Source organism: Mesocricetus auratus, unplaced genomic scaffold (assembly GCF_017639785.1).
Source record: "Mesocricetus auratus isolate SY011 unplaced genomic scaffold, BCM_Maur_2.0 Super-Scaffold_100010, whole genome shotgun sequence".
Taxonomy (NCBI): domain Eukaryota; kingdom Metazoa; phylum Chordata; class Mammalia; order Rodentia; family Cricetidae; genus Mesocricetus; species Mesocricetus auratus.
This window is the reverse complement of record NW_024429194.1, coordinates 74,306,389-74,322,911: the sequence shown is the minus strand read 5'-3', so window position 1 is coordinate 74,322,911 and position 16,523 is coordinate 74,306,389.

Below are 16,523 nucleotides of genomic sequence, written 5' to 3'. Positions count from 1 at the left end.
TATTTCAAATTTTACTTCCTTGATTGACAGGCTGAATAGTTTCACACATGACTGAGTATTATAAATCTTCATGTTTTCTTTTATTATCCGGTTTATTTGCATGAGTTCTTATATCTTCCTGACAGCTAACATGACTCAAACACTTTTTAATTTAATGAGGTTACTATTAAAAGAACAACAGAATAGAAGCTACCGACAAACATGTGGAGAAATGTAGAAATGGCACAGCCACTATGAGAAACAGTATGAAGGTTCTTCAAAAAAATTAAAAATAAAGTATTGTGGAGTCCAGCAATTCTACCTCTGGGTAATAGGAAGCGGAGTCTCAGGAAGGTAATTAAGCACTCATGTTGATAGCATCACTATTTAGAAAAGCTAAAATGTGGAAGAGACCATTAGTAAATGAGTAAGCAGAATGTAGTATATGCCTAGAATTCATAATATTCACCATTTAAGAGAAAATGATTCAACATGGAAGCTTCAGTGTAAGTGAATCTCTAGTGCACTGTGTTAAATGAAAGAGCCAGCACAAAAGACAAAGATTTTTCCACCCTGAAACAGTCACCTAAACCAGTGAAAGCAAGGAAGTGAGGGCTCATGGAAAGGCTGGGAGACCTTGTGACACATGGAGGGGTAGGAGGAAAGGAGCCCTTACAACCATTGCTGGCTTTGTTTTTCTGCATTGATGCCTTTCTTATGAAGAGCGAGCATCTCATTAAAACCTTTCCAAGATTACTACAGAATTGTACCGTCAGTTCGACTTTACACCCTACCTAATCCTTTAAGAAACAAGAAGAAAAATGTGTTGCTTAACAACAAGTTTCTTTAGGAGGAGTATGAAATAGAAGAAGGCTTTTTTTATTTGTTTGTTTGTTGGTTTTTTGTTGTTGTTTTACAATATAGGGTTTCTTTCTGTAACAGTCCCGGCTGTTCTGGAATTCACTCTTTAGACCAGGCTGGGCTCAGACTCACTGAGATCCACCTGCCTCTGTCTCCCTAGTGCTGGGGTTAAAGTTGCATGCCACCACCAGCTGGCACAAGGAGGCTTTTGTAATGAATAGTGTTAATAAGATCTATCCAAGTTACAATATTAAAAAAAAATAACCCTAGATTTGGTGACATTCCCTGTAAAACTCCTAGTCTCTCAATGGTTCTAAGCAAATCCAAAGTAAAGTGGTTATTGTGTGATGGGGGAAGTCCTGTGAATATGTCAATAAAGCACTGTTGGCCAATAGGGAAGCAAGATAGGTGGGACTAGGAGTCCAGGAGGACTCTGGGAAGGAGAAACACAGGGAGTCAAGATATAACTGCCATGGGGATAAGAAGCCCAGAAACTTCTCCGGTAAGAGAAATACTTAGATTAACAATTAAGGGATAAATACTTAAGTCAGAGCTAGCCAGTAAGAAACAAGCAAGGCCAACAGCTTCATAATTAATACAGTGTCTTGTGTGTTATTTGGGGACTACAATGCGGCAGAGCCCAGGAGACTGGCGGGGGATAAACCAAAGCGGCTAGCAAGGAAAAGCCTCCCTTCACAATTGTGTTTATGTTTAAGTAGACTTTTTTTTAAAACACCGGAAAAGAATAGTTTATTTGAGTATGGCAGAAAGATTAATACCAGGAAGCATAGAAGCAGTTGGGTGCTGCTGACCAGTGTTGAATGGTACATAATCAAGGCAGGGGTTTGTAGAATGGGGCTCATGGGGTCTAGGGGACCTTCGGGCTATACTTTGCCTTCCTTCTTTGATTGGATTATTGAGAAGACTCCCTGTTAATTGTTGGGTAAGCAATCATCTTTGTGAGCACCTTGGTTTTTGGAGGACATGGATCCTGAGGAGTCTGAGCGTGAAATACTGCCTGTGCCTTCTTAGTCTTTCTCACAAGTCAGCACGACTCTCACATTCCCCAACAGTGGCTATGTCATTCAGATTGAAAACCTCTGGATCACACAGTCCTAGAGATGATTAAGAAGCATCACTCCATAAAACTCTGATTGCTTGATTAACTCTGATTGTTAACATGTATGGGAGAATATACCTCTGTTAGTTGGATTAACAGGTATTCCAGGAATACTTGGGGGAAAGAAGCAAGAGTAGAAAGAAGACACCAGGGTACAGTGAAATTCAGAAGGGCAAGAAATTCTGTGGAGAGGGAGAACGTTGAGTGTGGCCCTAGGAGAGTGTGACTTGCTACAAAGATGACATCTTAGAAATGAAGAAGTCAGGGAATAAAAGGACCCTGTCCAGTGAGTGAGAAGACTCACCATGGTGGGTGGACTTGAGATGAATGGAAGGCGCAGGTAATGGAACTTCCCAGAAGGAGTCTGAGTAACAGAGATGCAGGGGTAAACCGATTTTCTAAATCATTCAGATGCCGTCACAGAACAACAAAAATAAACAAAACAAACTAACCTGACACTTGAAAATGTGTTCCGTGTCCCCAAGACAAAGTCAAAAGCAGTTTGATGCTTTGGTGGTGGGTGTGGTGATCTGTTTGCTTCTAATCCCAGTTACTGCAGAAGTTGAGTCTGGGTGGAGATCACTTGAGCACAGGGGTTCTGGGTTAGCATGAGCAATTCAAGAGAAACTCCATCGCAGTAACAGTAACAATGACCACAACAACTGGATACTTTATTAGTTACTTTTCTGTTGATATGGCAAAAGTAAGTTTAAATAAAACTTACATAAGCAATAATTTTATTTTGGCTACGATTCCATCATTGCAGAAAGGCATAGCAACAAGGGATAAACACTGCAACAAGAACAAGAAGCTCACATCAGCAACCAAGAGCAGGAAAGAGAGACTGAACTCAAAACTGGGAAAAGCTATGAACTTTCAAAGCCTACCTTCAGTGACACACTCCCTCCAGGAAGGTAACATCTCCTAACACTTTCCAACAGCACCGCTAACTGGGGACCAACTGTTCAAATGTTTGAGCATGTGAGGGACATTTCTCATTTAAACCACCCATGCACCAGCAGCACAAAGCGAGCAGCACTAATGCATTCCTGTGAAGCATGATAAATAAAATACCCAGAGATTGATATTGGGTCAAGCTTCAAGCTGAAGATATATATATATATATATATATATATATACATATATATATATATATATCCATACAAATATATTTCCCTTTCCATTCCATATTCATTTTCTTTTTTTAAATATAATTTTATTTAAATTAGAAACAATCTTATTTTACATATCAATCCCAGTTCCCTTTCCCCCCATTCTCCCATGGCCCCCCATCCCATCCCCCATCCGCTCCCCAGGCAGGGTAAGGCCTTTCATGAGGGATTATCAAAACCCTGTGTATCTAGGCTAAGAGAGTATTCCTCCATGGGAAATGGGCTCTCGAAGTCTGATCGTGCACTAGGGATGCATCCACTGCCAGAGGCCCCATAGGCTGCCCAGTGCTTCTAACTGACACCACTTTCAGAGGGCCTGAGTTGGTCCCATGCTGGCTCCCCAGCTGTCAGACTGGGGTCGATGAGTTCTCACTTGCTCAGGTCAGCTGTTTCTGTGGATTTTCCCAGCGTGGTCTTTACCCCTTTGTTGGTCATTCCTCCCTCCCTGAAACTGAATTCCAGGAGTTTAGCTCAGTGGTTGGCTGTGGATCTTGGCTTTTGCTTCCATCAGATGGTGAATGAAGGCTCTAGGATGGCATTTAAGGTAGTCACCATTCTCATTATAGGGGAAGGGCATTTAAGGTAGCCTCTCCACTATTGCTTAGGTTCCTAGTTGGGGTCATCGTTGTGAATCTCTGTACAGTTCCCTAGTGCCAGATGTCTCTTTAAACCTATAGTGGCTCCCTCTATTGATGTGTCTCTTTTCTTGCTCTCCTCTATTCCTCTCCCCACTCAATCTTCCTGATCCCTTATGTTCTCCTCCCTCCTCTTCTCCCCTCCTCTTTCTCCTCCCTCTCCCCCATGCTTTCCATTTGTCCAGGGACTCTTGTTCCTTTCTGTTTCACTGAGGTACCGTGTATGTATATTTATTAGGAGCTAATTCAACTATTTCTTTTTAATTTTTTTATTTGGGTGAGATTTTATTTTTATTTATGCATGTAGGTGTTTTGCCTGCATATAGTTCTTTTTTTTTTTTTGGTGTGTGTGTTTTTTATATTTATATTAGAAACAAGCTTGTTTTACATGTCAATTCCAGTTTCCTCTCCCTCCCCTCCTCCCATACCTTCCCACTGACCCCCTGTCCCAATCCCTTTAGGCTCCCCAGGGAAGGTGAGGCTATCCATGGGGGGGTCTCCAAAGACTGTCACATCATTTGGAGCAGGGTTTAGGCCCTCCCCAATGTGTCTAGGCTGAGAGAGTATCCCTCTATGTGGTGTGGGCTCCCAAAGTCCACTCGTGTACTAGGGATAAGATACTGATCCACTACCAGAGGCCCCACAGATTAACCAGACCTCCAACTGACATCCTCTTTCAGGGGGTCTGGAACAGTCCTATGCTGGTTTCCCAGCTATCAGTCTGGAGTCCATGAGATCCTCCTTGCTCAGGTCAGCTGTTTCTGTGGGTTTCTCCAGACTGGTCTTGACTCCTTTGCTCGTCACTCCTCCCTCTCCTGCATGTGGTTCTTTGAACTACTATTTGCATGTAGTGCTTAGGAAGGCTGGAGGGTATTAGATTCCCTGGAAGTTACAGACAGTTGTGTGGGTGATGGGAATTGAACCTAGGTCCTTCAGAAAGAGTAGTCAGTGTTTGTAACTGACTGTACTGTCTGTCCAGCCTCCTCAAATATTTCTTAAATATGACTTGGTGGGTATTGATCAGTATTGGAGTATAAAGGCCCTGGTTTCAATCGCCATCACTGTCAAAAATACTACTTTAAACAAATAATAATTTCTAGTTCTTAAACCAAGTGCTATTCATTCAGCATTTAGAACTCTAAGACATGGCGGGCACCTGTCTTGTTTGCCTGACTGAGATATGCCAATTAAAGCTATTCAGTATTTCTAACTGTTGCCTGGAACCAGTGTAGTGTTTTACTAAACGCAACCCATCCCTAGCCTTTGGCTATAGATACACTATTACATGTACTGAAATAAAGACAAGCGCATCCGGCCACCGTGAAGAAACAAAGCTGCCTTTCTAAAGTAGAAACGGCGGAGAACCGCTTCATCCGGGTGCAGTTCTTTGAAGAACCCGGAGAACAGAAATCACTCCTTTGGCGGAAATTGTAGTATGTCCGAGTTTTCTTTCCACCTCCGCCCACTTAAACTGACGCACTGCGCTAGAAGCTGTAAATCTGGAGTCATTAGTGAACTCCACCCCTGACTTCCAGTTCCACAGGAACAGAAGTAGGTGGATAGGTGTGCGGCAGGGTGGTGGCCCTGTCACATCCATCATGCCCCTGCTAGTCCAGTTGTTGAGCCAACAAGGGGTTGCAGCCCTGGAGATGCAAGACCAGCTTCCTTCCAGCTTATCTTTAGTGTTCTCAACCTCGCTTGTTGCATAATGTACAAGGGCCTTAACTTCCTTAACTTTGAAATGCAACGCTAACACTACAGTTACCAATCTACTGTTTGGAATGCTACTTTGTCCTCCTAGTCCCCATTCTTTTGCTTGTAAAAATAAGTCTCCACAGAATTTTTGTAAGAGTAATTAAGAAAATAAACAAAACCAGGCAGTGGTAGTGCACGCCTTTAGTCCCAGTACTGGGGACACAGATGCGGGCTGATCTCTGTGAGTTCGAGGTCAGCCTAGTCTACAGAGTGAGTTCCAGGACAGCCAGAGCTGTTACAAAGAGACACTTTGTCTCAAAGAACAATGACAAAAAAAAAAAAAAAAAAAAAGAGAGGAAGGAAGGAAGGAAGGGAGAAAGAAATAAAGAAATAAAAGGAAATAAATAAGCAGTAAGTCTGTTCAGGAAGCATTGATCTACTGATACAACCTGTTTTATTGTGTCCCCGATTCAAGTTGTCTGACCTTGGCTTCTCTTTGAGTTTTCCTCTTAGTACAGAAATAACTTTCTGTCTGTCTATCTGTCCTACCCAGCCATTTGCTTCTGCAGTCCATTCACACTGAGCACGTTAGGAACCAGAAACCTGAGTGCAACCAATTGTGTGAAACTATATAATCTACCTCTTAATGGGACATTTAGACATTTAGATGATCTACAAATTCACAATTAAAAAAATAAAATTTATCTATAGTTAAAAATCAACCTCAGGTCTCTTATAATTCCTGTGGTTGTTTAAAAACACACAAAAAAATCTCATTTGTGAACTATTTTTTAATTATTCATTTTATTTTCTGTATATATGTTTTGCCTGCATATATGTCTGTTTACCACATGTCTCAATGGATCCCTTTCCTGAATTTAATACTGATACTCAATGAGAATGCAAACACCTCTATACGTACTTCTGTGGTGCTGACAGCAGCCAACAGAGTTTGTCAGTTCCTCTGCAGCTAGTTACAGATGTTTGTGAGCCACCATATGGGTGCTGGGAATCAAACCTGGGTCCTCTATAAGAGCAACAAGCACTCTTAAGTGATGAGCCATTCTTTAGAGCCTTGTAAACTATTTCTTTTTTTCTATTTTTTTATTTAGGTTAGAAATAATCTTGTTTCACATGTCAATCCCAGCTCCCTCTCCCTCCCCTCTTCTCCCACCCTCCCTGCCAGGAACTATTTCTTTAAATATGTGTTGGAGCAGTAATTCTCAACCTTGGGGTCAAATGACCCTGTCAAAGGGATCACCTAAGACCTTAGGAAAACACAGATATTTACATTATGATTCACAATAGTAGTAAAATTACAGTTATGAAGAAGCAATGAAAATAATTTTATGGTTGGGGATCACCACACCATGAGGAACTGTATTGAAGGGTAGCTGCATTAGGAAGGTTGAGAACCATTGTGTCAGAAGAAATATTTTCCTTTCACAGCAACAAAGCTGGCTTGTTGATCGAATCTGTTTTGTTTCAGGCAGGGTATTTATTTGGTGAATACAGGCTTAGAACTAGTGACCTTTGTCTTTTGCCTCCTGGGTGCTGAGAATACAGGCATACAAGACCTCATATGGATGGTAGTGGGCCACCATGTGGTTGCTGGGAATTGAACTCAGGACCTCTGGAAGACCAACTAGTGTTCTTAACCCCTGAGCCATCTCTCCAGCTGAGAGTTTTGAGGGTTCTGTACCTGCTCCAGAGCTTGCCCCAAATAAGACGGTTATACCCTGGCTGTTGTCAGAGAGCAGTGCAGAAGAGAAGCAGGATGTATGTCAGCCAGAATACAAGGTGAAGGGCTGCAGAGTGCCGTTCCAGAGAGTCCTTACACGTGCTGTTGCTACTAACTCACCACAACTGCCGTTGCCTGCACTGGACACACACAAGGACAGGCTTTACCAATGATGAGCTGTGGAAACTGAGGGGGACAGAGGGCCTTATCCTTTACCTCTAAACTATTGGCTTTTTTTTCCCCGACTACTAGAATTTTATTTTTTACTTCCTTAAACCATTTTTTTCTTTTTCCAGAAAATTATAACATAGTCACCTCCTTCAACTTCCCTCATTACCATCTTCGCGCTCTGCTGGGTTTGTTTTTGCCAGCTTGCCACAAGCATGGACACATCCGGGAAAGGAGGTTTTCAATGAGACAATGACTATGTCAGTTTGACCTAAGGTCCAGCCTGTAGGGCATTTGTAATGATTGACATGGGAGAGCTCATTGGCTGGAGTCGGTGGTATGCCTGGGCCCTTGGTCTTGGATGGCATAAGAAGCAGGCTGAGAAAGGGATTGGGAGCAAGCCAGTAAGCAGCTCCCTTCCATGGTCTCTGCTTCAGTTCCTGCCTCCAGCTTCCTGCCTTCAGTTCCTGCCCTGACTACCTTCTATAATAGACTGTGAAATGGAACTGTTGTAAAACGAAATAATCCTTTTCTCCCCAAGTTATTGTCATGGTCTTTATCACGGCAGTACAAATCCTAAGTAGGATACATACCCTCCCACCCAACTTTGAGGTTAATATTTTTTATTTTCCTTCTTTCTCTATCAAGTCCAGTTTGTGTTACCCAAATATTCTCAGGCATAGGCTTGTCCTGGTCAACCTATCAGGGTTCACACTGTTCAAGAGAACTGACTTTCTTTCTCAGTAGCTGTCATACACTATCAGCTCCGTAGTTAATGTGGGACCTCATGTTCATCTTCCCACTTCTATTCTGGGATTATATCTGGTGGATTTTTCACAGGTCCTGTGTATGCCATCAGGATCACTACTAGTTCATCTGTGTGTCTGCCCTATTGTATCTGGACATCACTCTTTCATTGACGCCATTGGTCACTTCAAGCTCTTGTAATGCTGCCCTCTTCCACAAAGACTCCAGAATTCTTCAGGGAGGGATGTGGTCTAGATGTCCCATAGTCTTGTCCTCTATGCACATTGACTAGTTGGGAGTCTCTATGTTAATTGCCATCATCTGGAAGGGAAACTTCTCTGATGATTATTGAAAGGTGTCCTGATGTATATGTGTAGCAATAAGTAATTAGGAGTCATTTAAATATTATGTCCATTTAGCAGACTAATTGTATTGGGTTCTCCCCTAGGGCCTATAACCTATCTAACCAAAGTTCTTGACCTTGTTAATAGTGCCAGGTATGAATTCCATCTCGTGGTGTGGGCAATAGATCTGATCAGGAAGTGGTTGGGTAAGCCCATAAATTTGTGCCATTACTACACCAGTAAGCATATCTTGTTAGGCCAGTCATTATTAAAGCTTACATGGTTCACATCTGGGTGAGATTTGCGGTTGCTTTTTTCTTTCAACGATATGAATATTACACTTCAGCACAATGAACATAAGTCAGTAGAGATGAAGTTTCCAGGTAATAACCAGCTTGATTGCTCCATGTTCGGTGACTCAAGTTTGTGGTGTTTTCAACAGTAAGGGCTTACTGTCAAGTTCTGGAGAGTAGCCAAGAGTATTGACAATAGCTTAGAATACTTAAAGGAGGTATATGTGACCCCACTGGGCAACAACTCAAAAATAAGTAACCTATTCCTGGTATTGGGGTTTTCTTTTCTAGAATGGGGTATCTAGTTGGGGTTTTCTTCCCTTCTCATTGAAAGATAATTATATTAACTCTCTCTCTCTCTCTCTATATATATATATACACACACATGTATATATAGTCTACCACTATGCAACATTTCGTATATACATATATATGTATATATATATTAGTATTAATTATTCCTATCCTTATTCACTTCTATGTCCTGCTCTCCAATTCCCCCACCAAAACTGAACCATTGTCATTCCGTTGTTTTCCTCAACCCTTATACCTCTGTATTCTATCTCCCCTCTCTTGAAGGACCTTTCCCAATAACCCCTTGCTAAATTCCTGACCTTTGTGGCATTCCAAATGTAGCACATATCCATGAAGATATAAAGCAGATATCCAGAGTTGAGAGAATGTTCAGCATTTGTCTTTCTGGTATAAGTTATCTCACTCAGGATTACTATTTATAGCTCCATCTATTTACATGCAAATTTCCTGTCTCTGTCTTTTTCTTTTTTTTTCAAGACAGGGTTTCTCTGTGTAGCTTTTTAGACCAGGCTGGTCTTGAACTCACAGAGATCTGCCTGCTCTGCCTCCTGAGTGCTGGGATGAAAGGCATGTGCCACCACTTTTCGGCCAATTTCACATTTCTTAATAGTTGAATAATAGTCTATTGTGTAAATACACGACCTTTTTATTTTCCATTCACCAGTTGATGAACACACAGTCTGTTTACATTTCTTAACTATTGTACATAAAGCAGCAATGAACATAGGAGTGTATCTCTGTAGTAGGTTATACATCCTTTTGGGAATAGCTGAATTAATTAATACATCTATTTTCAATTATTTTAGGTGGCTCTACGGTGATTTTCATAGGTGTACTGGATTGTACCCTCACCAGCAACAAATGAGTGTTTTCTCTTGTCCAATATCCAAGTTGGCATCTGTTGTCATTTGTTTCTTTCATCTTGGCCTTTATGAATGGGGTAAAATTAAGTCTCCAACTAATTTCAATTTTCATTTCCATTATGGCTAAGGATGTTGAACATTTTTCAAGATATTTCACAGCTATCTGTATTTCATCTTTTGAGAACTTTTTGTTTAGATCCATGCCTCATTTTTCAATTTGGTTGTTTCTTTTCTTGATGTTCAATTTTTTAAGTTCTTTGTGTAGTTTAGAAAATTAACCTCTACCATATGTATAGCTGGTAAAGATTTTCCTCATTCTATGGGCTGCTTCTTCACTTGAATGATATTATCCTTGGATATAAAGAAGATTTTTTAGCTCTATGTGGTTCAATTTATTAATTATTGGTCTTAATTCTCTTTACTATCAGTTTTCTGTTCAGAAAGCCCTTTTGCTGTGTCTATAAATTCAAGTATATCCCTTACTTTCTTCTCTATCAGATTTAGGTTATCAAGTCTTATGTTAAGGTCCTTGAAGCATTTGGAGTTGAGTTTTATAGAGTGCAATAGACATGGATCTATTTTTATTCTCCACATGCAGTTGTCCAGTTTGACCATCATCATTTGTTGAAGATGCTGTCTCTTTTTTGATGTGTATTTCTGACTTCATAAAAAATCTGGTGTTGTATGGAGTTGTATCTGGAACCTCAATTCTATTTAGTTGGTCAATGTGTCTGTTTTTATTCTAATGCTGTGCTTTTCTTAATTACTATACCTCTGTAATACAACTTGAAATCTGGAATTGTGAGTCCTCCAGAATTTCTTTTATTATTCATGGGTGTTTCAAATGAAATGTAAGATCATTTTTTACATTTCTATGAAGAGTTGTGTTAGAATTTGATTGGGATTGCATTGACTCTGTAGATTTCTTTTGATAGGATTACCGTTTTCATGATGTTAATCTATCCAATCTATGAACAAGGGAGTTATTTTCATCTTCTGATGTCTTCTTCAAATTTTTGTTTCAAAATATTTATTTATTTAATATGTAGTCAGTGTTCTTCCTGCTTGTATGCTTGCAGGTTAGAAGAGGATACCAGATCTTATTATAGATGGCTGTGAGCCACCATGTGATTGCTGGGACTTCTGGAAGAGCAGTCAGTGCTCTTAACCACTGAGCTTTCAATTTCTTTCTTCATCATTGTCTTAAAGATTTTATTACATAATTCTTTCACTTCCTTAGTAATATGTATCCACTATGTATGTTTTTAAAACTATTGTAAGTGGGATTGTTCTTCTGATTTCTTTATTGCTCTGTTTATCATTTGTGTATAGGAAGGCTACTTAATTTTGTGTGTTAATTTTGTATCCTGCTTCTTGGTTGAATGCATTTATCAGCCATAAGAGTTTTCTGGTGCAGTAGAGGCTCCTTTATGTACAAAATAGTATCATCTGTATATGTAGATATTTTATTTCTTCTTTCCATATTGTCATGTCCTTTATTTTCTTCACATATCTTGTTTCTCTAGCCAAGACTTCAAGAATTATACTGAACAGGAATACTAAGAGTGAGCATCCTTGTCTTGTTCCATATTTTACTGGAAATTCTTTAAGGTTTTCTCTATTGAAAATGATTGGATTAGTTACTTTTCAGTTGCCCCGATGAAACAACATAACTAAGACAGCTCATAGAAGAAATAGTTTAGTGCAGTCTTAAGTTTCAAAGAGGAGTTCATTATAATTATCATAAGTATCATGGAAGCAGGCAGGTAGGCATAGTGCTAGAGCAATAGCTGAGAGCTTACATCTTGGTCCACAATCATGAGGCATGCATGCACGCACGCACGCACACACACACACACTCACATACAATCTCATCAAGAAATGATTCATTATTGCATAGAATAAAACAGTTCAAAATGATGATTTTTAAAAAATTCTGTTCAGTTCATGTGGTAGTCTTTTCTCTCCCACCTTTTCAACTTGCTTCAAATCCAATCCACTTGAGTTTTTAGCAACTTCTCCTGTGGTCTTGGTTTTGACCATTATTCTCAATTGGTTGCCAGCTTCTGATGGTCATGACTTTTCTCCTCATCTTCAAGCCTCTTGTCTCTTTTGAGATTTCTTGAACTGGCCACTGCAAGTTCCTTAACCAAATGCATTTCTGAGTATGCCACTTGCCTTCACTGTTTATGACTCTTCTTCTACTCAGATAAGACAAATTGTTCAAGTTTGTAGTTTGTCTAATATTTCCATAATATAAAGTAATTATAAAGTTGAGGGAGGAGATGCTCTTTTTTCCATCTGTATAGTCACTGATACTCTGTTCTTGTTCCAGTAAGTAACCTCCCACCCATGCTTGGACAAGAAACTTTAATTAAACTTGGGACCACAAACAAAAAGATGACGTGACCATAGCAGGGAGGCTTGTTGAGAAAAGGGGTTTTACTGGGAGAGAGATGAAGATAAGAGGAGAAAATGGGGATGAAAGCAACTATTCATTAAATAAATATTTGAAATCATTGGTCACTAATTTTTTTTAAGAATTTAAAACAAATGGCAAGTAATAAGTATTTAGCAAAAAGAAAGCAAGAAACGTACATTAAAATGACGTATAACATAACCGCATGTTTCAAAAATGTATTTCAATATCAAATGGCAAAAACTGAAATTACTTTTGGGCCATCCTACTAGCTGATCTGCGAGCTTCCAGGAATTTTCTCTCCTCAGGGAGATTAGAGCAGACTGTAATAAAGAAAAGAGAATTCCAGCTGCAGTATATGTTAGGAATACGTAGAGTTATAAAAATGAAACTGGAGAAGAGATAGACAAAGCTTCCCTGTGGGATTGGAACACACAACTGACTAGCTGAAGAAAGAATGAGTAAGCTCAGCCAGTGGCAGAAGGGCACGGTGGGGCCACCGTAGAAGACTGCAGGGTGACTGAGAAGGAAGGGGCTGTCCCCACCTCAAGCAGGGAAGGGTCCAGAACAGAACAGGGAGTGAGGGAAGGAACTCAGATGCTGTAAAGCCCCGCAGGCCATCTTAGAGATTTCAGGTTTTCCTAGGAGTTGTGGTAAACTGAGGAAGTCCACAGGCTTAGTTCTGCAGTGGGAAATGCCACTCTGGTTTCTGTGACCATGGAAATGTATGCCCATACACAGTGTGTGACACGTCTAACGGTCTTCATAATATAGTTCACTATTCTTTTTTTAGTTCCTCCAGTTTTTTAAATTTGTCCTCCAATGTAATGTTTTTATTAGTTATTTGGGAGCTTCATATAATGCACCCTGATCACACCCACTTCCCATTATTCCCAGGTCCACCCTCCCATCCTTATGTCCTTACTCCCTCCCACCAACACAAATAAACAAGTGCAATTTATGTTCATACACTCACTGAAGGGTGGTCAGACTCCCAGTAGCCAGTCCCTTAAAGAAAACTGAGTCCTTCTTGTAAACAGAAGTTTTCTCTTTGAGAGAAGCCTTCCCGCCAGCTTGGTTCTAGAGCCGCATCAGTCCCAAATAAGCACACAGGAGGCTATATTAATTATGAAGCTGTTGGCCTTGATTGTTTCTTCCTGGCTAGCTCTGACTTAAGTAATTACCCCATAATTGTTAATCTATGTATTTCTCTTACCGGAGAATAGTTCCGGGATTCCTACCCCATGGTGGTTACATCTTGAACTCTCTTGTGTTTCTCCTTCCCAGAGTCCTCCTGGACTCCTAGTCCCTCCTATCTAGATTTCCTATAGGCCAGACAGTGCTTTATTGACAAATAACAGGCAAATAACAGGACTTCCCCAACATCTCCTCTTTTCTGTTTAAACAAAAAGAAAGGTCTTAACTTTAACATAGTCAAATCATATATAACAGAACAGTTATCAAGTAAGAATACAGTTACAATATTTTGTCTATCAACATTCAGCAAGATTTAAAGAAAATATCATCCATCCCATCCTTGTGAGTCTAAAGTTCTATATGTAGCTTATCTTTTTTCATTACTAAGGAAAACTATAATTATAACTATCTGTCTTCAACTCCATCAAAGACCACAGAAGGATAATATATAAACACTAGGATTGACAGAGACATCTTGCTACCTGGACAGTCACCCAAAGTTCCTTTGTAACGTTGGGGCATCCATCTTCAGCCCATAGGCCACAATGTATACAGAAGATTTCTCAGCAAAGCAGGAAATTTCAAAACTGTCTATCTGCATTGACAGTCTGTCAGTCATTTTTCTTTGTCCTGCAGAAAGTCTCGTAGACTCTTCCATGAAGCAGGAACCCTGTAAGACTGAGTTCAGCAGTCACTTTCCTGTGGGTCCTGCTTGTCCAGAATATACAACAATAGTCAAGCAGTACAGGCAAGAGCAGTGTCTTGCCCAAATGGCTAATCTTGCCATGTTGAAAGCAAACTCCATAACGAGTTTCTTTGATGCCCATCTTCCTCTCAGACGTAATTGGTGCTGCCAGGAGCAGACATTTCTCATTGTCAAGAAAAACCCTAAACCATTTTAAATGCCATTTTCTGAAGGTCTTTCTGAGGTTTGAAGACTGTTTATCTATCTCAAATATATTTCTGTATATCTAGAAAACCTAACTTACCTAACTATAAGTTTTGACTATTATAAGTAAATATCTATAGTCTGTATTCAATTATGCATTATGTTTTAAAAGATCAGTATAAGCACAATACTTAATCAAGAGGAGAAATATAAGCATCACAAAATTGACCTTGAATTTGTATCAATAAATGAAAAACAATACCCATACCATAATTCCCTTTTTTACCATTAAAAAAGATTAGCTGTGATCACTAGCCAATTATTAACAATCCCATTTAAATGAAAACAAAAATTTATAAACAAGATGGGAATTAGGACGTTGCTCATTCCAAACTGCTTCATGCTGGAAGGGGGCGCTGTTCATACCATGGGGATCATGACAAAACTCAGAAACCTGTATAAGTCCTTATTTTCGTGGTCTGTAAGACTGCATCATCTTAGCTGTTTCAATTGTTGGAACATCTGGTCCACTGCTTCCGGGGGTCTTGGCTCATCAAACCACAGAAGCCTGGAAGGAATCCTCAGCTTTTCATTTTCTGTAGAAACATAAATAAAATCTCCTTTCCCAAGTAACATATCCTTATTCTTAAATTTTGAAGTTAAGGCATTTTCAAAAGATAGAAGTTGGATTAATTTAGCAGCATTTATAATCAAGTGTACTTTAGCAGCAGTTGTTCCTTCCTTAGCAATGAAAAAACTGAAAAACACAATAGCGTACTGTATCCAGACTCTCTGCGTATTTTCCATCTTTACGTGGCTTATTTATTTATCTATTATTACTTTATTTCTTTTACTTTTATTTATTTTTTTCTGAGACAGGGTTTCTCTTTGGAAATCAGCCTGTCTCTGCCTCTGAAGTAAATCCTACCGGCGTGCGCCACCACAACGCCGGCTTTTATATTTACTACTTTGTCGTTTTATTTTCTCTCTCAACCTTACGTATATTTTTAAACACACTGTAAACCTTTAGAAGTTTTGTTCATCCAAGTCTGACTTTACTGTAAATCTTTATGTTTTTCTAGCCACGTGTCTTATCTGTAAAACCGCGGCTGTTTTAAACTGCCGGTTTTTCCGTCAAGATGGCGGGCATAAGCGTGACTCCAGCTTACCACCTCAGTCCATGCTGACATCCAGCAAAAGCTGCCACTTCTAGCTGTATGTACACACCTTTTAATCGTTAGCAGAGTCTCTTAAAAGAACCTTGTTGGGTTTTTTTTTTTTCCTTTTTTCTTTTTCTTTTTATGCCGAGTCAGGAAGACTCCAGTAAGCGAGCCGCGGGAATCTCGGCTTGTGGCTAGCAAAACAGAGCACACCTGAGAAAAATGCTGCTACCAAAAATCTATTCTTCTCTCCGTTCTTCTGTTTCTAAAATTCCTTTAAAGCTTTTGTTATTTTGCGTGGAAATTCAATCCCGCTTCTGACAACCATTATGTTAAGAGAAGCTTTTTCCTTGCTAGCTGCTTTGGTTTATCCCCCCCGCCAGCCGCCTGGGCTCTGCCATGTTGTAGTCCCCAAATAAACACCTAAGACGCTGTATTAATTATGAAGCTGTAGGCCTTGATTGTTTCTTCCTGGCTAGCTCTGACTTAAGTAATTACCCCATAATTATTAATCTATGTATTTCTCTTACCGGAGAATAGTTCCGGGCTTCCTACCCCATGGCGGTTACATCTCGAACTCTCTTGTGTTTCTCCTTCCCAGAGTTCTCCTGGACTCCTAGTCCCTCCTATCTAGATTCCCTATAGGCCAGACAGTGCTTTATTGACAAATAACAGGCAAATAACAGGACTTCCCCAACACCTTCTCTACCCACAAACTCCACCACTGCCCACCAGAAACCATCAGCTGTGAAGAGCTATACCTCAGCACCTTTATCACAGCTTTTAAGGACTCTTTAGTAGCTTCTTGTCTGGACTGTTTTCCTTTTTAATGGGGGGGGTGTTGTCACAGATGCCTTCAATGTCTCTCATTCTCAGTAATGAGACTGTAGTCATCCATACTACCGCTAAAGATGTCTCCCTGCCC